The sequence below is a fragment of the Triturus cristatus genome, chromosome 5_1 (assembly GCF_964204655.1).
Source record: "Triturus cristatus chromosome 5_1, aTriCri1.1, whole genome shotgun sequence".
NCBI classification, from domain to species: Eukaryota; Metazoa; Chordata; class Amphibia; order Caudata; family Salamandridae; genus Triturus; species Triturus cristatus.
In genome coordinates, this window is record NC_140587.1 from 840243531 (window position 1) to 840270156 (window position 26626).

Sequence of the window (26626 nt, forward strand, 5' to 3'; positions counted from 1 at the left end):
CAGGCCGGGGAATGTACCAGGAAAATCAGGGTCAAATCAGGCATAAGGCAAGGCTGTGTGCTGGCCCCGTTGCTTTTCTCCCTTTTTATAAACTCCATGGAGTCCGAATTGAAGAGGGTACATGCAGATTCCCCACAGGTTGGTGGTCACCCTGTCCCGGTCCTGCTATATGCAGATGACACGGTTCTACTCTCGCGTACTCCGAATGGACTCCAAAACCTTATGAATTATTTTTACGATTTTATCAAGGGGAGAAAACTAAAAATAAATAACTTTAAGACCTTCATTATGGCCTGCGGGAAACGGATGAAACGTTCTAAACCATTTCATTTTAATAATCATAGAATTGAGGTTGTGGACAAATTTTGTTATCTTGGCATAACTTTTAATAATAGAGGAACTTGGGCACCTGAGATTTTAAACGTGAATGCCAAGATGGGCATAAACTCCTCTGGAGTATTCCGCTTTGCATTCAAATTAGGCAGTCGTCGCATCCCTGACATGTTAAACATCTACAGGCATAGATGTGTATCTATTGCCTTATACGGTTCAGGTATATGGGGCTACTGTAAACACAGGGATCTACAAGTTACAGAGAACCAGTTCCTTAAAAGACTCCTTTGCCTTCCCTCCTCGGCATCTACTGAACTAAGTCATAGAGAGGTGGGCCTTGATTATCTTACAGATCTAACGGGATTGAGACCTCTTATGGCTTGGAGGTCAATTTGGGCTAAGGATGAGACAGGATTTACCAGGCAAATCATTTTAGACTGTCTTCGGTTGGATAATGTCCATAAGATCCCCTGGTTAAATTATGTTTCATCTTCCTACAGTGAAATTTTTAATCTTGACATTTTTGATGAGCCCCTGAGCGCTATCACTATACCTAAAAAGGAGCTTAAAAATGTTTTTCTAGGGACCAAATCTAACCTGCGTAGTGTTCAATGTAGCCTCTCGTCAACCCATGTTTTTTACCACTCTAACATGTCGGTTGTCTCGGGCTTGCCTATGTATTTAAAAGCCATTACCAAACAATCTCACCAGTTTGTTCTCACTAGGTTGAGATTAGGCATTGCCCATAACCTGGTGGCCTTTCCACAGATGAAAATTTATAGCCCAACACCTTGCCCTTGTGACGGCTCAACCAAGCAAAGCACATTGCACTTTATGCTTATTTGCCCTTTTTATCTGCATCTTCGTCTTTACTATCTCAAACCTGTTTTTAAGAAATACTTTGTGTTCACTACTGCCCAAGCGATGAAACTGTTATTTGGTCTTGATATGTTGGACATTTGCTTTTTTACCACTACCTTTATATTAAAAGCTGTCTCCCATAGGAAAAGCCTGGTGTTCTAACCGTGGTTTTTCTATAAACATTAGATTGTCTGGCCGACATACTTGATGCCATTTAAGTTGCTTCGTTTACTGTAATATCTGATGCATGTTCTGTATTTTATTCTGTATTTTAACAATGTATGCTTTTATGATTGTTTTTTAATAATCGAATAAAGCTTTGAAATTTTAAACTTAGCAATGCCAAAAACGAAAATTAACTGAGCTATAAAAATTTGACAACAATATACATCCTCCCAAAGCATCACATTTTACTCCACATGTACACTTTTGGTGCACAAAAGACGTGAAATACAAAAAAAACCACAATTTTAATTTAATCCAATGCCATCCCAGCCCTAAATGATCTTTTAAAACAATATATACCACAGAAACAGATGTTTCATGAACCCATGACTAGTACCGGCCTTGGCCTACTGACAGCATGGCCCATTGGCAGACTAGGGCACAAAGCGAAATAAATAAAAATTGCAAATTTAACAAACATTGAGAAAAGTTACTAAATTGTGCAAAATTATTCCTTACAGAAGAAGAAACATTAAATGCAAAAATATAACTATGCCCCTACTCAAACTGCAGGCCACCCACCACATTAAATTTGAAAAATCGAATAAAAGTACAAATAAATACTGCTGCATGCCCTCTATCAAGCAAACAACACCCTTATACAAGAGACAATAGTTTTTAAACTTTCTTGTGAAAGCTGAAATACAATAGTAAATATGCAGCAGACGAAGAAAGTGATCCTTACAGCTCCAAATCTAAATGAAATGTGACCAGGAGATAGACAAACAACTGGGAGGATCCTGCTGGACAGAAACCAGATGTTGGAGTCTCTTGGGCACTTCCTTCATTGTTGGGAAAAAAAGTAAAAAAAGGCCTCTTGCATGAAACAAACCAACTTGAATGGTCAATTAGAGAAGAACATCCACTCAAAATCCTCTTTTTTAGTAGATTTAGCTGCTACTTGAGCACAAAAGCTACTTAAGGTGCTTTCACAATCGCAAACAGCACTATATTGGCGCCAACGGGGCAGGAAGCCATGCGAGCTGATGCAAAATCTCATACACGCTCACTAGTGGCCTGAGAATATTGTGGCTCTCGCTCGTTCTCGAGCGCTAACAGAAACAGGAATCTGCTTTGTGCCGAATGGCAGAATCCAGGATCTCCATTTATCCCGGAGTGCCCAAATTAAAAAAACTCCACAAGCAGAGCAGAGTTTTTACCCGGGCCTAGTAATTATGTGTACCAATGCATGTTGAAAGTCTATGACAATTTTTGTAGGTGAATAGTAGTCAATTTTTGGGGGAATTGTGCTTAATATCTAATTTAAAGATATTGCTTTTATTTGCTGCAGAATAGTGTAAATATTAGATAGTTTTATTCTGATATTGACTGGGTATTGTGAAGATGTGGTTGAAGGGTGAGGGACATGGTTTGAAGTTGCCATCCATCAACCAAATAGGCGACTGGCTGCATGTTAAAAAGTTGTTTGTCGTAGAAAAAATAATATTACTTTTGGTGTTGCTTGAATTGTCAAATAAAATATAGGGCCTGATTAACAAAAGTAAACTTAAACTTTTTTGTAAGTTTACGATTGTTTGCCATGCACAAACTTATAAATGTAGTTTCTTTATGACTGTGGAGGCTCTGCCTATTTAAAGACAGGCTTGCCCTATCTTTTTATGCGCTGAGGCTCTCCAGTCATAAAAGTACCGCTAGTAAATTACCTTTTTGAATAGCAAACAATCATAAACACACACAAAAGTGTAGGTTTACTTATGTGAAGCAGGCCCACAACCTTCTTAGTAGGTCAGAGTAATGTAGTTGATTTATTTTCTGCAGATGTTCTTAGGACTGAGTTTGACTGCCTTTCAGTTTTTCTTTTTTGAGATATAATGACCTTCATGTTGCGAGCATATAAAAGATATCCATAACATTGGTATAAATTCTGAATGTTTCCACTAGGAACTGTGGAATGAGTGAAAGCCTCTTTTAAATGCTCTTTAATGTTCCAAACTTCAATAACTACCCTTTTGGATGAATGATGATGTTCTATAACATTTTCAACATCATTGTTCACTGTTGTTGTCCCTCCAGATCACTTACTAGAGTAGCACTTGGTCGGTTTCCAGTGACTTTGGGGCATATTATCAAGGACCGGCGTTAAAATTATCGCCGCTTTAGCGGCAGGAAACTGCCGCTAAAGCTGCAGTAATGGGCTTGATAATATACCCTTGTGAATTCCAATAGAAGCCCATGTTCTGGTGTGAACATGGGCTTCTATTGGAATTCTCAAGGGCATATTATCAAGCCCATTATCGCCGCTTTAGCGGCAGTTTCATGCTGCTAAAGCTGCGATCATTTTAACGCTGTTCTTGATAATATGCCCCTTTGTTGGCTAGTGGTGTTCTCCTTTCTGTATGACTGTAGGTTCAGCCTAAGTAAGGTAAAAAGGGTTTCCCTTTTTGTGGTACTGAGAGGGTGAGTTTGGTTGAGATTTTGGGCTCACTCATCCTTTTGGGCTCTGTATGTAATTTCACAAACATAGAATCAGTTTAATTGGGATGGATGTTTTAAGTTTGGTTAACTAATAAAAAAATTATTTAATACAGTTACCTTTTTCTACTCACTTTTTTGCACTCTCAAACGTTGCTTCTGGAAATTGTCAGGTACTGCTGATATAAATGTTCTTCTTAGGCAAAACATTTCAGGGATTCAGGTCGTGAAGTAGTAAAAGACAAAAAGTGTTTCAGACTGTGCACTAACCTTTTGCAACTTGCCTCTGATTTTGCAATGTGATCTACTAACCAGTTGCAAAATCTCTAGTCTCAGGGAGGTGCACAACAACCTGCCTAATGAGTAATAATTAGATAGGTCACTATTATCAACTCCTGTGATTGGCTACAAGCACGGGGATGGTGGAATGCAAGGAACAGCACAACACCATTCCTGTATTTGCATTTCCAAATGTGAATTTTTTAAATCAGTCTGTATATCTTAAAAGAAATGGTCCTATTTCAAAAAAATTTAAGTTTTCTGGGTATGAATATATAATGTGAATTGAAGACAGTGGTCCCCTGGCCCACCACCTTCATCTCTAAGGTCACCACAAAGAATGTACAAAGAGAACTGTTGGACTTGGCCCTTTTTGCAGGGTCATCCCTAAACTTTTTGCCTTTCTCCTAGCCTTTCTTCTGACATGGTGTTGGTGGTTTTAGGACTCTGGGCACTTTAGCACTTCTGTTCAGTGTAAAGTGCGTGCACTCTCTGAAATAAACATGGTAAGATTGGTCTACACCCGTTTGGCCTATTTAATTTACATGTCAGTCCCTTGTTAAGGGGTATCTCAGATACCCAGGGCTGGTAAATTAAATGCTACTGGTGGGCTTGCAGCGCTGATTGTGCCACCCACCAAATTAGCCTTTCAAACCTGTCTCTGGCCTCTGCCATTGCAGGTCCTGTGCGCGCAGTGTTACTGCCATTGTGGCGTGGCACCTAAAGTGTGTGCCATGTCTGTGAACCCCCTTTTACTGCATGTCGGTCACCCCTAAGGTAGGCCCTAGCTAGCCCTATGGGAAGGGTGCTTTGTAGGTAAAAGGTAGGACATGTACCTTAAGTGTGTGACATGTCCTGGTAGTGACAAACAGCCATTTTGGTTTCTCACTACTATGGGTCTGCCCTCCCATAGGAATGCATTGGGGATTTCCTGATACGTGTTTCAGTGGTAATTCCTGATATGAGAGGAGCAGCGTGGTCAAGTTTGATATGTTTGGAATAGTAATAATAAATGCTATACAATGGTGTGCACAGATTTAATATAACTATCTTAGAAATGCCACTTTTAGAAGTGGGCATTTCTGTGTGCTATGTGTCTACCTGCCTGATGTGGATTGCATGTCTGGCTTTGGAGTGACAGGGGCTGGTGAGGTGTGTGTGGCTCCAGGAGGGGCAGGGTGAGTCAGCGCTAGGCTGAATAGGACATCTGTATTTGGAGAAGGGGGAGGAGTAGTCCCCTGAAAAGGGTTGTGCCTGCCTGAGTGAATGCTGGCTCCGCCCCCCTGTGGTGGTCTGATGACAGAGCCCCCACCTGACAATAGGGAAGAGGAGCCCTGTACACAGAGTGCTCCAAAATCCCCCAGAACCAGCTATGACTGGTTCCCCCAGCCCTGTGCCAGGGCAGAACAAAGGAAAAGGTACTGTAAGTACTGGGGCTGTGACCCCATAAGTGTGTGCTGTTCCTGTGCTTACTGGGGCTTGCTGCTGCTGGGGCTCAGGAGGAACCACCACGAGGGCTTTCCTACCTGCTGGAGCGCCCTGTGTGCTGCCCTCCCTGGGCCCGGCTGTGCCCTCGGACGGTGAAGGGTCCTAGCATCTCATGAGCGCTACAACTTTACTTCCAGGAGAGAGGAGCTGGTGTCTGGCAGTGCGCTGCTGCACTGACTGCAGGGGGAATCCCGGCGTGGGGTCTCCCCTGTGCTGCGGAGAGACAGAGCAGGAGCCCACCCTGCTTCTATGCCATTTGTACGGCGGATCTAAGTGGGAGCCCACCCCGCGCTTTGCAAATGAAGTGGGTGCCCACCCCGCACCAGTGATTATTTTATGAGCGGGAGCCCACCCCGCATCCCACTGCCGAGAAAGAAGGAGCCACCGCTGTGAGCCCGAGCGTGGGCTCATATCCTTCACTGCCACGACCTGGAAGTCAGGCGCCCGTGCCTGGTTGTGGGCGTAGTTGCGGCCGGAAGCCAGGAAAAGCCTGGCTGTGTACAGGAAGGAGGACAGGATCCTACGCCACCTCCCAGGGCATCCAGGCCCAATGAGGAAGTCCGGAGAGTCTTGGAAGCCAGGAGGAGCCTGGCTGAGTGCAGGGCCGGCTGGGGCACTGTGCCGGTGCCCCCTTCCCCGACCGGAGCTGAGAGCCGGTCTGGTGGAGTCTCCGACAGAGCCCTGGTGAGTGGGGGCTCTTTGATGTAGAGTCCCGGTGAGTGAGGCTCCCATTGGGCATCGTGTTCGTGCCAGGGCTTGAGCTACTTCTCCCAGCTGCACCACAAAAGCACGGGCAGCTGCAACGGAGGGACCCCTTTGATCTCGCTGAGTCCCGGAGTGGGGCTGCCAAGGCACTGTGGTGCCAGTGTTTTATTTCACACAGCTGACAGAGGGCAGCTGCAATGTGGGGGCGATTCTGTGTGTAAAGCCCCAGAGTGGGGCTCCACTAGCGGCATGGAGGTGCCAGTGCCATTTTCCTTTGGGGGCATTTTTTTTGCATAATATGGATGGGGTGAGACACACCCCCTGCCCCCAGCGCATTGCGCACCATGGTTTTGGCAGCAAAAGGGCCATTTGGAAGGCCCCACTAGAAGCCCTGACATTTTGGACATAGGACATTTGAGCCCCAGTGGAAGGGCAGTTGGCCTGGGGTCAGTTTTGTGACAGGTAGGGCGCAAGGCTCTATTGTAATGCCCCTTACACGATGTGTTTATGGTGATGATTTATGCACCATGTGTTGATGCCTAATATTATGCACTGTGATTTATGCCTAATGTGTTTATGCTAGTGAGGCTCATTGCGTAATGTGTTTATGCTTATGAGGTTATTGCTTAATGTGTTTATGTTGGTGAGGCCTATTGCGTAATGTGTCTATGCTAATGAGGTGGGCCTATTGGGTTTATGCCTAATGTGATAATGCTGAGGTCATTATTGTACCAGTAGTTACTGGTTATGTTTCATATTTACTTACCTGTTCTGAAGGTTCTGACAGTGGCCCGATTGGCCCTGTCCTGTATATAATCCCCTGTGAATATTGCCTAGTGCCAGTTGGCACAGTGTAGATTGTGTGATTATGATTCTAATGGGTTTTGTATAATACAAAGGCTATTTTTATATAACCTTGTGTGGAGTTTCTTTTGTGGTGTGCCTAGTGTGTTGCTGCCGTGTGTGTGTGTTGCGCAAACGTTTTACACATTGCCTCTGGGATAAGCCTGACTGCTCGTGCCAAGCTACCAAGGGGGTGAGCAGGGGTTATCTTCAGCGTTTAACTCCCTTGAACTAATTATAGTGGTGGTTTCTGCCTCGCTTAGGCGCAAGCCCTAGCCAGCCAGCAATCCCATTTCTAACAAAAACCATGTCCCATCAGGATACCTTCCGCTTTGCAAATCATGTACTACCTTCTTTGAGGTAGCAGTAGCTGATCAAAGGCTATAAATAACCACTGATACTCACCATTGTGTCTCCCCCTTTAAAAGGACTCCCTTTTCTCGTCTCCATCTTTATTGCAATTCAGAATGGATCGAAAAAAACCATTTTGCAAGTTGGAGTGGCTAATTTGACTTTCAAATGAATTCACCATAAAGTAAACAGCCTCGTTTTTGCTGTGATACACTCTATAGTTTTGCAAATTGTAGGGTTTGCAATGGCAATATTGCTTTGTTCATCTCGCCCATAATTTGGAGAGGTTTCTATGAAGGAAACATAAGATATGCAAATATATTTTTACGGTAATGTATTTGAAATGCTGCTAACATTGAGTGCTTTTATTTCAATCAAAGTGGCAGGCTTTTGTATTTGTTTGTACATATAAATGAACATTAATTGATGGGTGTTTCAGCAATTTTCAGAAGTTTTTACTTGATACTTCTTCCTTACATGTTTTACCTTTAATTTTAAAAAATTTTTAATCTGATTTACATTTTTGGGGGTGTTCTCCTTATAGTGTTCTATTGTAAATTATATTATATTTGGTTACATTTTTTGTTCTTTTAAAAAGGTAATCTAACTTTGTTGAAGTTTGAATGTTTTTCTCTAGAGCAGAGTCACCAAATCAAACAGGACGCGTAAAGGCTCTAAGAACCCTGCTGCAAAAAAGAGCTCAGTTGACTAGCCAGGTCTTGAGTCCTTCCTAAATTCCAAAAGAGAGGATGCAGTCCGGAGGTGAAGGGGGAGGTAGTTCCAGGGTTTCGCATTGAGGTATGCAAAGGAGAGTACTCGACTGCTTTGGCAGATTTGGGGGGATGAGCAAGGGAAAGAGAGGCGGGATGCAGGTCTCTGGTGGGCTGGTGAAAATACAGGCAGTGGTTGATGTATGCTGGTCCTGGTTTGTGCAGAGCTTTGTAGGTGTGGATCAGCATCTTGAATTGACATCTCTTCTAAATGGGGAGTCAGTGGAGCTTCTTGAGGTGGGAGGTGATGTTGGTTCACTTTTGGAGTTCGAGGATGAATCTTGCCACAGAATTCTGTATGGTCTGGTGTCTTTCAAGGAAGTGTGAGGTCATTCCTGCGTAGAGTACATTGTCACACATTCCAGTCAGCTGGTGACTTGGGTTTGTGTGACGATTCATCTAGTGTGGACGGGCAAATATTTGAAGATCTTGCGGAGCATGCAAAGACTGAGGATGCAGTTGGAGAAGACTGCATTGACCTGGCTTCTCATAGAGAGGTTGCTGTCCAGGATGATGCCAAGGTTGTGGGCATGGTCTTTCCGAGTGGGTGAGGGTCCAATTTTGAAAGGCCATCAGGTGTCACTCCACAGGGAGGTATTGTTCCCGAAGATCAGCACCTCTGTTTTGCCTATGTTGCGTTTCAGGCAGTAGTCTTTCATCCAGTCAGCAATGCTCGTCATGCACCTAAGGAAGTTGTTCATCTTGGTGAAGTGGTCTACTGGTAACAAGAGGATGAGCTGGGTGTCATCAGCGTAGGAGAAGATGTTAAGTCTGTGGGCACTAAAAATTTGGCCAAGGGGGTCATGTAGGTGTTGAACAGTGTAGGGTTTAGGGACGGTCAGAAGGGTTCTGATGTCATCAGTTGCAGTGATCAGGGCAGCTTTGGTGCTGTAGTTGGTGCAGAATCTGGATTCGGAGGCATCCAGAAGATTGTTGTTCTCCAGGTGTTTCGTGAGTTGGTGGCTGTTGGCCTTTTCGATGACTTTGGGGGAAAAGGGGAGCAGAGAGAGGGGACAGTAATTGTTAAGTTTGTTGGGGTGGGCGGATAGTTTCATGAGAAGAGATTTGACTTCTGCATGTGTCCATTCTCTGGGTAAGGTGGTCGATGCATTGAAAATAGCGATGAACTCATTGCTGGTAATCTTGCTCCAAAGGTTGAAGATGTGGTGGGGACAAGGGTCTGTGGGTGTCCTTGAGTGGACAGAGTTCATGATGGAGGTGGTGCCATGTGTGATGAGCTGTTCCCAGGTGATGAGTAGGTGGTTGGGGTTAGCCTCTGTAGAAGCAAGGCAGCTGAGGAAGTTGGCGGCAGTGGGTTGGAGTTCAAGGTTTTTGTACATGGTGGAGATCTTGTCATACAAATAGTCTGCCAGGGTGTCGCAGAGTTGCCGGGAGGGAGTGATGGTGTTTTCAGTGGCTGAGGGGTTGTAGAACTCTCTATCGATGTTGAAGAGTTCTTTGCTGTGGTTAGAGCAGGCTTTGATGCAGTCGGCAAGGGTAGTCTTTTTCGTCTTCTTTAAGAGCCAGTTGTATGAGTTGATGTCTTGAATGTTGCTTGGTCTGTGGCTCCTTGCTGGTGCGCCACTTCATTTCTAGCCATTTTTGCAATTGCGTTTGGTAGTTCTGAGTTCTGTGGTGTACCAACTGGCCTGTTTGGAGGATCTAGACGTTGATGGGCTTGACAGTGGCGACTCTGTCAGTGCAGTCCTTTATCCAGGCAGAGAGGTTCTTGACAGCCTGATCTAGGTTGGTTGCAGCATCAGGGTACTAAGGGATTCGGATAACGGCTCTCTGACACTTTGTTCCAGCTGTCATGTTGGCAGTGTAGGTGCCATTAGGGTCATTGAGGTGAAAATAGAAGCCTTTGAGGAGCATGTAGTGTTCGGAGTCAATGGCGTGTGGGGCGATGAATTCGGGGATGGTGTTGCAGCAGTTGAGGTGATGTCCTAGAGGTTTGTAGGCAAGAATGCCTCTGATGGTGGTTTTGCTGTTGATTTGGAGTTGGAATTTGAGATGTTCCATGATATGGCTGGCGTCATAAGCAGTGGTGGTGCGGTGGATGGCTTCTTTGTGAGTAATAGTGATTCCCCTCTGTGTATGTTGATGCAGTCTCTGTGAGTTATCTTGTAGCCAATGGGCGTTGCTGAGGTGATGTCAGGTGCAGAGGCATTGCTGAGCCAGGTCTCAGTCAGAAAGATGCTGTCTTGGTGTGGGGGATGATAGTGTCCCAGATCTTGGTGGCATGCTTACAGAGTGATCTTGCACTGAGCAGGAGGCAGTAGAGTTGTTCGTGAACAGTTGTGGTTAGCTCGGTGGGGGTTCTGTGTGTGTGTGCTCTGGTGTTGCAGGAGAAGAGACAGTGCCACCAGGAAAATGGTCTAATCATGGATCAAGGAAAGGTGCGGCAGTAGTTGTCTCTGAATTTTGTGTCCATGGCATGGAGTTTGGCGGCAGTGTATCTGTGGGTAGCAGGAGAGCCAGGGTTCCTGGTGACGGGCGCAGTCCAGGGGCAGGCTGTCTTGCCTTTGGAACACTTCACACACTGTGGTCCCCATTCAGTATGTCCTGGTAGGAGGGTAGAGCGCTGTGAGGTCGCTGGCATAAGGCGGGAAGTGGGAAGCGATGCGGCAAAGGAGGTGAGAAAAGGGAGTGGGCTGTCGGGGCAGCTGGGGAGCAAAACTGTGGTAAACAGGAAAAAACAGTGGCAAAAAAACCAAATAACGTAATGTACAGCAATACAGAATGATAAAGTGGATGCTAAACTAAGGGTCTCATTTTGATGTTGGTCAGACCAACCATCTGACCACTATGATCTGATTTTGACCGTGGAGGCCGGGAAAGTCATATTAAGTTGCAACCGCTGCTACCACTATGGTCTAATCTATGGTGGAACACACACCCCTGAATATGTCTCTGTAAGTGTGAACAAACTGACATGAAGTACACACATGTGTAGGTATATGCCTTGTGCTGCATGTACCCAATTGCTGGAGTGTGGTGATCTGTGCACAGTCCAGTCAATGGGGATGCATGTCACCTATGGACTTACCTGCATTCTGTTGCCCACAGGGTAGTAGTCTTTGGGGTTTCGCTGCTGCGTTGTAGGAGTGACCAGGAGAAAGGGATCCATGCTGCAGAGTGTCGGGTAGAAGCTGATTTGGATAAATATGTACCTCAATTCCTTAGTTTTTGAGGAGTCGAGGAAGCTGGTCGGACCACCACGGTTGGCTCGTTGGAAAAGCACATCATTATCTGTATGGCTGTCAGAACTCCCTGTACAGCTTTATGACTGCTGCTTTTCTCCGACCAACATCTCAGCGGTCAGAGAAAGGCTGTCAGAGTCGGTGTTCTTTCATCGGTCAGTCGCAGTACATGATGCATACATCATAATCTGGCAGTCGGCTTGACCGTTTTCAATGACACAATGGTGGTAAGACCGCCTCCAACAGAACCGTGGAAGCAAGTCTGACCGGCATTGTATAAGAGGCCCTAAGAGTCTAGTGTACAGTAATATAAACCAACACAGTGGGCGGCAATTATGTATGGGGACTTGACAGATAAGGGAAAACAATTAAAGAGCTTTCTGTCTTTTTTGGTACATGTGCAAGAACATTGATTAATTCATGTTTCTGCATTTTAATGTAGCTTTGTAATCAATATAGCTTCTAATGTATTCCTTGTTCTACCTGTGAATGTGATTGGTTTTGTAGTTCTGATCCAGATTGTTTTTTCTTGCTTTTTCCTCATTATGGTGTAGAATGCAGGGAGTCAGCAGGGACTGTGGGGGCATTAAGGCTCCCCCCATGGTACCCAACAGATGCAAGTTGGTGCCCTGGGTGGACACCCACTTAGAGGTCTGGCCCTGGGGTATGGGGTCTACCTCTTTCTGACCTTTATTCTGCCGCTTTCTGGTCATTTCTCGTCATTATCTAGCCTCTTTCTGCTGATTTGTCATCTTTATCTTGTCTCTTTCTGCTTGTTTCTTACCTGTATTCTACCTCCTTCTGCTTGTTTCTGACCTTTGATGTGCTTCTTCCTCCTCTTTTTCCTGGGACCGCGGGAGGAGCCTCAAGGCCCCTGCAGTTCCAGCCAGCTCCCTCCTCCTGCAGGAGCTGCCAGAAAGGCAGCTCCCTCTGTGGAGGAGCAATCTGTTTCACCTCTTTCCCTGCCCATATGTCTGCAGACAGGGAAAGAGATGAAACCTCCGTTTCTAGCAGGTGGGAGCAATCTTGACAGCTCCGACCCACTGGAACTGAAATGTTTGCTTTAGCTTGGTGGGAGTACCGGGACATAGCAGGAGCCTGCTGTGTGAGGTGGCGGTACTCAGGGCCATGTATGGCACCAGGGGAGGGGGCCGCATGACCCAGCTACTTTGAAGTTCACAGACTGACCCTGGGGAGGTGGTGTTCCCCAGGGCCCCCAGTCTAAAATAGTTAATTTGGCACTGGTGGGTAGTGGTCCCAGGGGCCCAGAGTGTCCGCTATGCCCCCATTATGATCAATTCAGCCCCAGGGTGTCTCTAATTTCTTTATAATCTGCCACGTATTACCTACCCAGTTGCCTATGATAAGGACAAGACATCAGAACTCAATTGCAATAAGTTATTACAGTCGAGTTCTGATGTCACAATGCCTCCTTCCAGCAGTCAAGGTGAAAGACAGGTCAGGACACAGCATAATTGAAGCAGCTGTTTAAAGCAAGGAAAATGAATAGGTACTTTTCTTTCTTCTGCTCTATTTTTCTAGCTAACAATGACAAGCAGAAAGAACTTATATAATTAATGAAAAGTTTTAATTTTTCTGAGCTAGGGCAGTTTAAAGAAAAAAAAAAAAGGACCTGACTTGTATTGTAATGTTACGAATATCTTTTGGCAACAAATATCTAACAGTGTTTGGATGCGTTTAACAGGCTCTCTCTTTCCTATTAAAGAGCTACACAATAAAGTTTAGGTGGTTTGTGAAAAATGAGATGGTGTGACCATGTATCATATGGGATAAAAATGCCCCCTAGAGAACATGAGAAGGATATTGCAAGTCGCCTCGGAGTTTCATAACTTTAAAAAGGAACACGGCTTTCGGCCTCGTTCCCAGCCACGGCCCGTATAGGACGTGCTACCGGGGCGGTGACGTAGGGCGGGGGAGGGGCAGGGTAAGGGGTTGTAAAATGCGGCACACGGCTGATTTCAGGTAAGTACAGAAAGAAAAAAGAACGAATTTTGTTGAGCGCGCTGCATCGCATTTGGCGATGCAGCGCGCGCAACGAAATTCATGGGTTTTTTTTCCCGGTACTTACCTGAAATCGACCGTATGCCGCATTTACAACCCCCCACCCTGCCCCTCCCCCGCCCTACGTCACCGACCCGGTAGCACGCCCTATACGGGCCGTGGCTGCTCGTTCCTCTATATGGTTATGGAACTCCTCTGCCACTTGCAATATCGTTCCAATGTACTGCAGGAGGTACATTAGCCCTTATGTAGCCCCAAACTGAGTACTGAAAAAAAAGCAGGGTGTTTAATAGTTAAAGAAGTGTCATGAAAGTATACTCTTTTTTTTCCACCGCAAACGTTTTTAGATCAAATACTCGGTTTTGACTTCTCTTGGCCCAATACATTCGCAGGTGAGTGATCGGTCACTTTTTAAAAATTGCATGACATTGCATGACATGCAAATGATATCCCTAAATTACTGGAAAATTACAACATAAGCTAAGAGAGCAGTTTTCAGAAAACATGCACAGGTATGAATGCTCAACTGGTTTTCATTCAGCTATGTATATCTTTCAAAAACGTGTACAGGCCCCCTTAAACTGCTAGTTTAGTGAGAAACGCACTAACAACATTGTAACTACTTACAGTTCAACGTGCTTTGCACGATGCAGAGTTCACTGCAAAATCAATTATGTTTTCTGAGGCACGGCTTTTGTTTATCTGCCCTAACACCCTTCGTCTGACCATCTGCACAGATGACAATGGATAGGGAAAAATGGCGGCCTCAAGCAACACTGAGCTAATGAAGTTTGACGTTTTGGGAAAGACCAGGTGGGCACGCCTTGTGGCTTGGTTGTTGTTTAGTACTGTACAGAAAAAAAGAGGCAGGAGAACAGGGACATTTTGCGCATGGCACGTGCCACGTGAGCGGTGATGGTGGCATACTAATTTACCCTGGGAAATTATTGCACAGGCAGTCCCCATTCCCAATAACTAATTGACATGGTTATGCATTGCAAACGAAAAAACAAAATGTCCTCTTTAATTTGCTGTCAAAGCATGTTTTATATCAAGTGAGAACGATAAGCTAAACGCAATTTCATCAATATGGTGAAGTGCAGTTATCTTATAATAAAACATGCATATTAGCAGAGAGGAGACAGGTGAAACTGCCACTTAATCAACTGAAGTGCGGGAAAATAGGAAGATAAATAAATCATCTTAGTGATTAATATCACACCAACAACTATTTCTGCTATCTCAAGACACCGGCCGAGCAGAACTCAAAGGGGATTTCACAGCCTAATTAAGCATTCCATGCCTTGGCAAACAATGCAGCATCTGGTTACATATGACTGGTGAGATAGGGCTGGCATGGGCAGTCCCTCGGGCTGCCGGGTGAGTAAAATAAACAATTAGGAAACTGTCGTTTACTTACAAATGTAGAACGAGTTGTGAAGTGCATAAGGTACTTGGAAGTTCCTGTTGTGTCCCTGCCCAGTTCACTGCAGGATTGTTGCAATGGCATAGTAAAAAGAATGGTCCAGTGAATGAGTGAAAGGGTAACAGAGCAATTCGAGAATGTAATGCTTTCTAAGCGAGACAAATTTCATACATACATTGACCTATAGCATACGTACATGCACAAATGCATGCAGTCAAAGCAATGCAACTTCGAATATTCACGGCTCCTCAAACCAATAATCAACTGGCACCCAAGCACTCACATCACCAGACATGCATACACGTAAAGCAAGAGGCATGCAAATGCTGTACAAGTGCTTAGTTTGTAAAAGATTAACTGCTGGTGCCCAAAGCTGTGCTCAGAAGCCGGTGGTTGGTGCAAATAAATGTCGGTTTTTGAATACCAAGCCTGGTAGTCTTAAATCCACCCCATGACTCTAAAATCGACTACCAGGCAATCCGTGCCCCTGTATCTCGCTCTTACAGATTTCTGCTTTCTCCTTTAGTATCGATCTTTCTATCTAACTCTTCTTCCACCTTTCCTCTTTGTTTTTCCCTCTCTTGATGTCAGTAAATGTCGGTCACAGAAAAATAAGTGGCAGTGGCCTCTGCTATCAACCACTGGCTCCAATTGAGCACTGTGCAGAATACATACACCCACAGACAAAGAGCCTTATTGTGAGTTTGGCGGTTGGACCACCGGCGCGTCCACAAATGGGTTGGCGGTCTATCTGACTGCCAAACTCACTGTAAGGCCCTATCACAAGTAGGGCTGTCAGACCGCCATGGGATCGCTGCTGCCGCCAGGGATCAGCCTTCACTGGTGGTCTTGCAGCCGTCTGAGGCCTCTAATATGCTAGCGGTGCCGCTGCGGCACAACCAAGCATATTAAGAGTCTCCTCACCACCAGTTTTCATGGCGGTGAGCCAGCCATGAAAAGTGTGGCGGTGAGGAAACAAAGGGGGCCCTATATGGCCCCCTGTTGACTCTGAACCAACCATGAACAACCCTGTCAGCATGCACCCCCAGTTCCTGCAGGGCATGGACTTCATAGTCCATGCCCTGCAGGAACATGCAATGGCATTCCCATTGCGGTGTCTCACATAGGAGCGTTAGCACTGCACCACTGTGGGCCAGCCGCTGCAGGATCTTCTGACCTGGATTCCAGTCGGAAACTGGCCAGCAGTCATAATATGACTTTGGTGGTGTGGCAGCAAGGTGCTAGTGTGGCCTAAAGATATCGATACATCAACACATACAGATCTACATGTAAGCTGGGCACTAGAACTACATGGACCCATGCATATGGTCCATTAGACATAGAGTCACCATTTCACAGTGACAAGCATATATCTTTGAGTTGCTTTCCTACAAGAATGTCTGGATTAAAATATCAACCTGCCGTAAAGTTAAGTATATGTAGGCACATATAATTGCATAAAACTTCTCATAATATTTGATTTTATTTATATCTTGAAGGTATGTAGATAAGGAGTAAAAGTAGTAAAGCTCAATTTAACTGTAAATGTACCAATATATATTTACATTCATAATAGTCTGATATCCAATGATTTTTTGTCATATGGTAAAAATGTCCCTAATTTTCTGACTTTCAATCATATAAATAACAATGAACACAGTACAAAAAAAATGATTGCTCTTTCTCTCTCTTTCTTTGTCCCTGACTCACACACACCCATCCAAAACCACATACAGTCCCATAAAAAGATTCAAATTCAGAAGGCACAGATGGGTGGATGAATGGATTCTTAATTGGTACCTGGAAGATACACATTTCATATTCACTTGCTATTTAGGACCTGAATTAGGTATAGGTGGATAGCTTATTGGTCTGCCATGATGACAGAGTAAATTACTCCATCCCCGTGGTGGAGAGTATGCTCAACTAATTTATAAATGAGCACCTAGCAGTCGGTCATTTATAGAGGCATTCGTTCCTGTCAATGCATTTGACTGTTTGCTGCAGGTATGCGTCAGAAGGACGCAGCCCTACAGCAAACAGTATTAATTTTCTTTAAAAAAAGAAAATCCCAAAACTCAATTTTCTTTTGAAAATAAAATAAAGTAGTGCTCCCCTTACCATTGGAGGCTCCTCCCATTACGGGCCAGCATTAGAATGGTTTCATTGTTCCTTACTGCCAGGTTTTCCGTGGCGGCAAGGAACAGTTAAAAAGGACTCCATGTCCACGCATCTAGACAGAGCTGTCTCTGCCTTGGCCAAAAATCTGGTGGGCAGACCACTATATTGGTGGAGAGGGAACCACATCACCATTGCAATGTAGTACCCTCTTCACCATTATATAAATCAGACCCCTAGTTCGTCTGGGGAGGTACTCATATTTTAGGTGTGTGAAGTAGTGGTACTTTGTTGCCTATTACATCCGTGGTCTCTCCTTGTAAAAATCAATTCCACACTTTTTATTCTCTGACAATTCAGTCCTTGCCTTCTTGGCAACAAATATCTGTCTGTACCGACAAAATGCACTTTTTATGCTCATCTCACTGTTGGTCACTTGTGTATAATCAAATGTAGGCATCAATCTCCTGAAGTACTTCAGTTTCTGTAGCAATGCAATATATCACATTTATGGATGCCTGCTCACTCCAAGTACACTGCACAATATGCATTCCGCCAGGGCCTTTTCATTCGCTTATCATTTTTATCAGGGTTCAGCTAGGTCAAAAGAAACATCTCCTAAAATGCACTGATTTCGTTTTTGCCTTCAAGCCCAGAACTTGAAACATGAGGCCAAATGTACCTTTTGTTTCACACAACATTGCAAGGTAATTGCTGTGCTGTATTGCATGAAAAGGAAACCAGAAATGTTCCATATCTTCTAATATATGGCACACATCTGCTCTCTCCCAGCACTAGTGCATTGTGTACTGTCTACCACCAACGCAGGCCCCCTTGCAACATAGTACATGGGTGCCTGCATTAGAAGCAGGATTGTTTTTGTGCAGGAAGGCATTCCATCCCCCAGAAAACCAATCAGATGCAAATAAAGATATTTCTCCTCATTAAGCCTCTGTTTGGTAGGTGCACACACCATTCTGGTGCAAACTCAGATTCACAAGTCTGTGTAAATCTGTGTGTGTGACAAAATACATGAGTGGATGTACGGGAACGCTCATGCTAAACCCATGTAATGCCTACCTATGCAAAGAAAGCTCAAGGCAATGTTATGCCCGGCCTAGTGTTACTTTGTATTTACTTAACCACGCAAAGCCACACAATTTGACTGCATGGCTTGGTAAATGTCTGAAAGGATTTGGCGTCAGGGCAGTGCCACAAGAGTGATGCAACCTGCACACAAAATCCTAGTAATGCAGGAGATGGTATATAATGTATGAAAAGAGCTGTTGCCAACCTAAGTGCATACAGCAATTTGAAAGCATTACATTTTTCAAAATGAAATATTATGAACTGTAGAATCTACAGTGTAGATACATTTTAACATTACAAATTTAAATAAACAGGTTTTGCTTAGGTATTTTATTTTTGTTTGCTATTTTGTAGCTGGTTCCAGACAGAACATATTTTCATATTTCATTTAGTCATCCTGCGTTTGAAATGACGTTTACGTTCCAATATACACTTTCAAGGACCCTTACTTTACATCTGGCCAAAGGATAATGAATGCCTGCTGAACACTGAAAGGGCTGACTACATAGATGAATTGGTTGACTAATAAAGAAACGCAGGTCACACTGTGTTACATTTTGTTGGCTTTAACGCTTTCTAGTCTTATTGTGATTATATCTATCAGTGCCACAAATGAAAACTGCAGTTGTACAATTAGAATATGCATTTCCTGAACTACAATCCAGAAGCAGGATACTTGCATTTCTTTGTGTTTCAATTAATTGCAAAGCCCAGAGTGCAAGAGTCCTTCCACTTATTACACTTGAAAAAGGATTTGGCATGTGCCTATAATACCTGGGAGTCTGCAATCCTTGTATAAAAGCCTGTCACTAATTTCCTTACTGCAGGCACCATGTGATGTCAATACTAGCTTATAATAAAAAAATTACTTAGCCTCTAAAATGTAATAACATTTTACAGTTAAGTTATGATGCCACAATGCCTGCTGTCAGAGCCAGTAGCTAGAGTGAAAGGCTGATCACAGAGCAGAATTAAAGCTCATGTAACCAGACTTCTCCTTCTTCTGATTTGTCTTTCTATAAACAGTGGCAAGCAGAAATGAGACAGTTAAGGCAACATGTTTATTGTGTGCACGCATAAGGTAATTATGAGTACGATGGAATCTCTCTGCAAGTTTACCCATTCTGAACAACAGCATTTTTAAACAAAACTGGGTTGTGTTAAACTGATTCTACTATCTTTTTGTAAAAATATGTACACTTCATTTCGGTGTGTTTAAATAACCATTACAAAATCTACTTACATTTTTTATGTCTGCAAACTTCCTTTCTCTTTCATATGAAAGAGCAACATACCAAGGATTTATTCATTTTTGATTGGGCAGGGTGTGATCATGTATTATAAGGAGTAAAGCACCTGACGTACGGATATTGTTAATCACCTCAAAGTTCTGTGACCTTATGAAGGAACTCAGTCTTTGGCATCATTTCTATGTATGGTCATGGAGCTCCTCAGTGACGTGCAATATCCTCAAAATGTACAACAAGGAATAAACAAACTCATGGCAACAGTTAGGTATGGTAGTGCCGGTGAATGTACAGTACCATTTAGTATTAAGCGGGGTGCGCCAAGGATGCGTTCTTCTCCAATTCTTTTTCTCATTTACACAAATGATCTGGAAAAAACCCTGGTTTCAGTTCGGGCAGACGTACCATGTGTGAAGGAAAAGCCCTTTCGAACACTACTATATGCTGATGATGCGGTGCTCCTGGCAAGGATAGCCGACGGTCTCGAGAGACTTATTTCCAGCTATGTTAGGAGCATAATATCAAGAAACGGCGTTAAAATTATCGGCGCTTTAGCGGCAGAAAACTGCCGCTAAAGCGGCGATAATGGGCTTGATAATATGCCCTTGAAAATTCCCATAGAAGCCCATGTTCTGGTGTCAACATGGGCTTCTATTGGAATTCTCGAGGGCATGGACCGCCCCTTAGTCTCCCTATCACTAAGGATTTCAGTTCACGGCGGTTTGTGTGATTAAAAAAAATGTATCAAGGAGGGGGCGTGGCTTGGTGAGTCAAGATGGTGGACGCGCTTTGAGCCGGCTCCCGCCCGCCCGCTTCATTTATCCTTCTTAAATATCCTTTTCCCCGGAGCTGAGGTGCCCTGCCTGACGGCGGTGAGGGGCGTCTAGCAGCGGCAGCAGCCTGAGCGACTCTGAAGGCCTGGGGACCCCCGCGAGCCGCGGGGCGACTGAGCGGCGGTTCCAGCCTGGTGCGGCACTGTGAGCCGCGGCCTTGCAGGAGCGGAGAGGCGGGGCCTGGCCTGCCTGCGTGAGGATGCGGCAGTGATACGTCCCCGCTCTGGCGTTGACTGGACGGCGGCAATTGCGGCTGGAGGCAGAGCAGCGCCCTGGGGATGACAATTTGGCCCAGCCTAGAGGGGACCTGTGGAGGCATCCTGGGGCGCCCTGGCCTGGAGGGGCCCACGTGGCGGTTAGGTGCGGTGAGTGTCCCGGTCGGGCGGTGGGCCCTGAGTCGGTGCTGCGCCCCGGTCCCTTGTGTGCCGTGCTTTGTTTCCCCCTCCCCCTCCCGGATGCGCCAGAAATTTGGGGGTTCAGTGGCCGATTCGGGTCGCAGCGGGTGAGGAGACCGGTGGGGAGCGATGGAGATGGACAGACGGCCGTCCGGCCCAGTTGGGGTGGGCTGCAGCATCCTGGACCCCTGAGACGACGGGGATTGTTTGAGTTGGCCGGCTGGGTTGGTGTGGACGTTGCGCCTGCCCTGGGGCAGCATTGGAAAGGCAGCACCTGGATCCTTTAGGTTGAGATCGGGCCTGGTCCGGAACAGGCCGGGGGGCAAGCAGATCGGGCGGCGGTGGCTGGGTGCCTGGGGCGGGGAGGACAGGACCCGGACCCCCATGGTTCTTCCCTGATGATTGGAGCGGAGGACTCATATCAGGGGCAACATTCCGGAGGTGGCTACGTAGGGGGTGGAGGGGACCTACAGTCGGGCCCACTGGATCTTGCGCGGCCATGGCCTTGGAGTAAAGGTCTGCGACAATGACCAAGGACAAACATGGTGGAGGTGGGTGCGGCGAAGCAGGGGCCAATTGATAAATTCACGGGCCCGGGCCTGGCGGTGACGGTCGTGGGGCGCTCCTCGGCGGCGGCGCCGGACAATGCAGCCCTCCTAGCAGCTATACTGCAGGCCCGAGACATGCTGGATGCCAAGATTGGGGCAGTTGGTTCGGATGTGATGCTGCTGCGCCAGGATCTGCGCAACACTTTGGCCCGCATCAGAGACTGAATCCAGGGTGTCCGGTGTGGAGGACGAGGTGGCGACGCTGAGGAAGCAGGTTGCGGCCCTGGAGTCGACCCAGCGGGGCCTGGCGGGCAGGGTCGAGGACGCAGAAGGACGGGCCCGCAGGAATAACTTGCGCTTTGTGGGGATTCCGGAGGGCTGCGACATGGAGCGCTTTCTCTCCCAATGGCTGGAGGGCTGGCTCCCGCGCACCGGGCACTTATCCAGAAACCGCCGGGGGGACCCGTCCGTGGCCAATCATTGCTAAAATCCTGAACTATCATGACAGGGATGTCATTCTCCGCCAGGCCACAGAGAAGGAGCCTCATCAGTTTGAAAATTCCCGTATCCTAATATTCCCAGACTATACGCGTATGGTCCAGCAGCAGCGCCAGTCTTTCCTAGCGGCCAAGGCCAGGTTGCGAGAGCTTCATCTATCCTACGCTCTTCTCTATCCAGCGCGCCTGAGGGTTGTCTATGAGTCCCGAACACTGTTCTTTGAATCGTCGGAGGAAGTATTTAAATGGATGGATGAGACAGTAAAGCTGCGTCCTCATACACCCCCTGGTAGGGAATCAGACTCATCCCAGAATGAGGCAGCGGGAAACAATTCAAAGAGACAGCGGCACTCCAGATCCTGCCATCGCAATGAGTCCGGGGGGGCCCGGCAAGGGGCCGGCCCGGAGGCAGGCCGTCCGCCGGCTGGATCCTGAGGGCCCGGAAGCTCCCTGGGCTCAGGTCTTATTGGTCTCTGCGTCATGGACTAGCCGTCGGCTGCTTCATCTTCCTTTGTGCATGGGGTTGCCTTGGCCCGGGAGAATGATGTGAAGGGCAGATGCCACCGTAGCAAGTTGCAGGTGGTGATTCTGGGGTTTAGTTGTGGGAGGCAAGTTGGGGATCTATTGGTTGGGAACTCCTGAGGTTCACGGTTGGGGCCTTGGGAAGTCTCTCACCGCGACAGGTACTTCAATGTTTGTGAGGTATGGGGTGGGGGAGGTGGGGTTGGGGGGTAAGTTGGGTAGTTTGGGACTTAGGTTAAGGGTTGACCGCACCTTAGTACAGAGCTGGGCTTGGGCGGGGACGGACGCCGGAGTCCCTTCGTGGCCATTATGTCACGGTTATGTTTCCCATGGCAGCATATTCCCGAGGGTCTAGTGGACAATTAGCCACAATAAAAGTGCTGAGCTGGAATGTCCGGGGCGCCCTAGATAAGATCAAGAGGGGGCCGATCCTGCATGAGACGCACCTGTTGGGGACGAAAGTGCTTTGCCTCCAACGCTATGGATACACACAAGTGTTTCATTCGGGGTTTGTTCAGGGTTCCAGGGGTGTGGGTATACTGGTACACAAGCGGGTTCCATTTACGCATCATCGGACTTGGGCAGACACACAAGGGAGGTATATCTTTGTTATGGGGCAGATAGGGACGGAACAGGTGGTTTTTGGTAGTGTATATTCCCCCCCCCCGCCTGTCCTGGACATTTGCTGAACAACTCATGGCGCACTGGGCGGACATCCCGGAGGTTCCGGGGATTATAGGGGGGGACTGGAATGATGTGATGGATCTCCCTAGGGACCGACAGTCAGGGGGCCGGGGGAGAGGGGAGGCTGGACAGACAAAACTCAATGCGCTGGTCGGAGGCCTAGCATGGGTGGATGCCTGGAGGCGATGCCACGGTGCTGCCCGCGAATACACGTACCTGTCGGCGGTGCATGGCTCCTTCTCCCGACTCGACTTCATCTTCCTCTCTGGGGCCGCGGAGTCCCGGTTGGAGGCAGCGGAGATTCTTTCGCGAGGGCTATCGGACCATTCCCCGAGGTCTGCGATCATACGGATTGGGGCGTGGGGCGGTCGTTTCGTTGGCAGGTCTCGGTGTGGCATCTGCAACAAAACGATTATAGGGTGCATATGACTACAGCGGTACATCAATATTTGTCACAGAATGTGGGATCCGTGTCCGGGGCGGACATGTTGTGGCAGGCGCTGAAGCCGACACTACGCGGAGCGGATATCTCATACTGTGCGGTGGCCCGCCACGAGCGCCAAGCGGGGCTGGTTCGGGCGGAGGCTGAGATCATGGAGCTGGAGCGTAGGGGCCGGGAGGATGGGGGCGAAGTGTAACATCGGCAGCTACTTTACGCACAGCAGACATACGCTCTCTATTGCTTGACGAGGCATGCCAAGTTTGGCTAGCCACTAGGAGTCGAGTGTACCAATGTGAGGACAAGTCGGGTGCAATGCTGCACAGGCTGTGTCAGGGGGTGTATCATACCCAGGACCTCCAAGGGATAGTGGACCCAGGGGGCATGCCTCTTGTGGATCCGGGTGTGCTCGCCAATAGCTTTGCTACATACTATGCAGGCCTATATAGTCCCTGCGAATGCCTCACGGAAGCGGAGGTGGAGCGGTTCCTGAGTGATCACCCTACCACGGCTTTGTCAGAGGCGGCAAGGACGGCATTGGATCTTCCGCTTACGGTGGAAGAATTAGGGGAGGCGCTGGGTGGTCTGAACCCGGGCAAGGCCCCGGGCCCGAATGGGTTCCCGAGTGAGTTTTTTAAGATGTATTTCCTACAATTAGGTCCACATTATACGTCGGTGGTGGAGGAGGCCCGAGAGCGTGGATTGTTACCCCGGGACTGGAGGCATGCTGAGATAGTAGTGTTCCACAAGCCACGCAGGCCCCCGGAGGAGCACGCCTCGTATCGTCCGATCTCCCTCCTCAATGTGGATGTATAAGTTCTGGCGAAAGCTTTGGCCAATCGTCTTCTGCCATACATCACCACGTTGGTCCACCCGGATCAGGCGGGGTTTATGCCCTCCCGTGCCACGCGACATAACATTCGGCGGGCCCACGTGGCGATCGCTGAAGTGCAGTGGTTGAGGCTTCCAGCAGCCCTGTTGTTAGCGGACATGGATCGGGCGTGCGACTCCCTTAGCTGGCGATATATGTTCCTGCTGCTGCAACGCTTGAACTTCGGGCCGCGGTTCATATACTATGTGCGGCTTCTCTACACGGAGATTACGGCCTCGGTCAGGGTAGCGGGGGCGTCCTCAATGACATTCCCCATACGGCGTGGAACACGCCAGGGGTGCCCCCTGTCCCTGTATCTGTTTGCCCTGGCCATGGAACCCTTGGCGGTGTGGTGTCGAGTTACCACACACTCTTACCTGCAAGATGTCTCGTCTTACCTGTAAGGTGCTTGGCACGGTTTCGCAGAGACGCTATAAGCCAACCTCCCAAGGACCCTAGTCTATAACCAAAGATTTTGTACCACTGTGGCTACAAAATAGAAACTAGGGAGGAGGGCCGGATTCGGACGCTGTTGAATTCCTCTTGTCGACCTGCGAAGCAACAAGAAATTCCATAAGGGATTTTGTTCTGCTAGTTATATTTTCCCTAACATTACATCCAGGTGTGGTTTCTTTTTAAAAGAAGATAACTGCCCTAACTGCGATACTTCAGGGATGTTCCTAGCGTCCTGGATGATGTAGATAGATGAAGTCGTCACTACGTAGTCTCTGCAGTGAAGTCTTGTGGGTAGTGTCCGTCGAATGTAGTAGTTTTAGTCTTCTGAATGAGAAAAAAGATTTGTATATATTACTCTTTCAATTCTTATATTCATAAGACACTCCGCACTTAACCTATGATTATCATGAACCTTTTAACTTACACACCTTTATCTCACTTCGCTGTTCTTCTACTCCATCTCTCTAATAACCTATAAGTTACATACAAGATAAATATACACACAAAAACCTTCTTGGATTTAACAATGCTTGTTTTCTTTTCCGAGTTCTCAACTGTGCTTTAAAATGTCTTTTCGTATCACAAAAAGAATGTCCAAAAATTAGTCCTACTTGCGCGCGCTTTCTACTGTTGCTGTCTTGCGATGGGCGCCTTATGCATAGAAGAATTTAAAAGGTCACTTAGCTTTCTCTTTCTTTTTCAGGTACCGGCGAAGATGCATGAAGAAGATTGCTGAAGCGAAGAACAGGAATCCAGAACTCAGGTAAGTGGACTTGCTGTTAGCGCGACTGCAGACGGAAGGCCAAGCGCCTTCTGGAAGCTCGGGTGTGGCTTTTATAGGCAGCCACACCCGAACCGCACCCCAATGACTACCACGTTGCACGCGTATAGCGCGAAGCAACGTGTAGTCCAATTGATGCATTTCTTGACGCGCTTGGTGGCGCGCGAGTCTTTTCCTAATGTGTGTAAGCTTGATGCGCTTGACAGTGTACGAGTCTATTCTAATGTGTGCAATCCTGCAATACAAATACAGAGCATAATATTCCCGCAAGAACATGTACCTTAAAATAATATATAAATACCTTATTCTGAACATTACACCAGAGAGTGTTGGACAAGATACATATCTTAAAACATCATATGCATATCGTAGCTTTAATACATTATTCTGCACATTACTCTAGGCAGTGCTGGAAGCACAGGGGAGGGTTTTCTACGTGGGTAAAAGGTACTTAGTGCCTGCGCAAACATATGTCTGCGCGAGGACAAAGTGCATCTAAGGTCTTCTTAATAAATCAAACCGAGAAGCATGACATGTGGGTGCAGATGGACGCGCAAATCTCCGGATTTGAGTGGGAGAATGGACTGGCCGATCATATAGCCCTCTATGCGGACGACATCCTCTTTTTTCTGACAGACCTCGACCGCATTATGCAGATATTTGGTGAGACGTCGGGTCTCTTCATGAACCCCCGGAAGTCTACCATGTGGGTATTGGGCTGACTCAGTTGCAGGGGTGGGCGTCTCCGGTGCGGATGGCGGCGGGGGTGCTTCAGTATTTAGGGGTGTTCTTATCAACTACTCCAGCGGTTTCTTGGGAGCATAATGTGGTGCCCGTGTGGGAGCGTGTTGTGGACCCGCATGCCGCTCACCATCTTCGGCCGGTCTGCGATTTTCAAGATGGTGGCCCTTCCCTGCCTTTTGTACCAGCTGCAGAATCATCCGTATGTGATTCCACCGGGCTGGTTCTGTCGGGTGAACTCGACCCTGGGTCAGTTCCTGTGGGAGGGTGGGGTGGTTCGGGTGGCCCTGCGGACGTGCTTCCTCTCAACTTATGAAGGGAGGCTGGCTACGTCAGATCTGCTCTATTATTATCAGGCCTCCCACCTGCTAGTTCTGAATGAGTGGTGGTATGAGGATAGGGGGTCCCGGCATATGCAGTGGAGCGGCGGCTCATGGTCCCACACACACTACACACCCTGCTATAT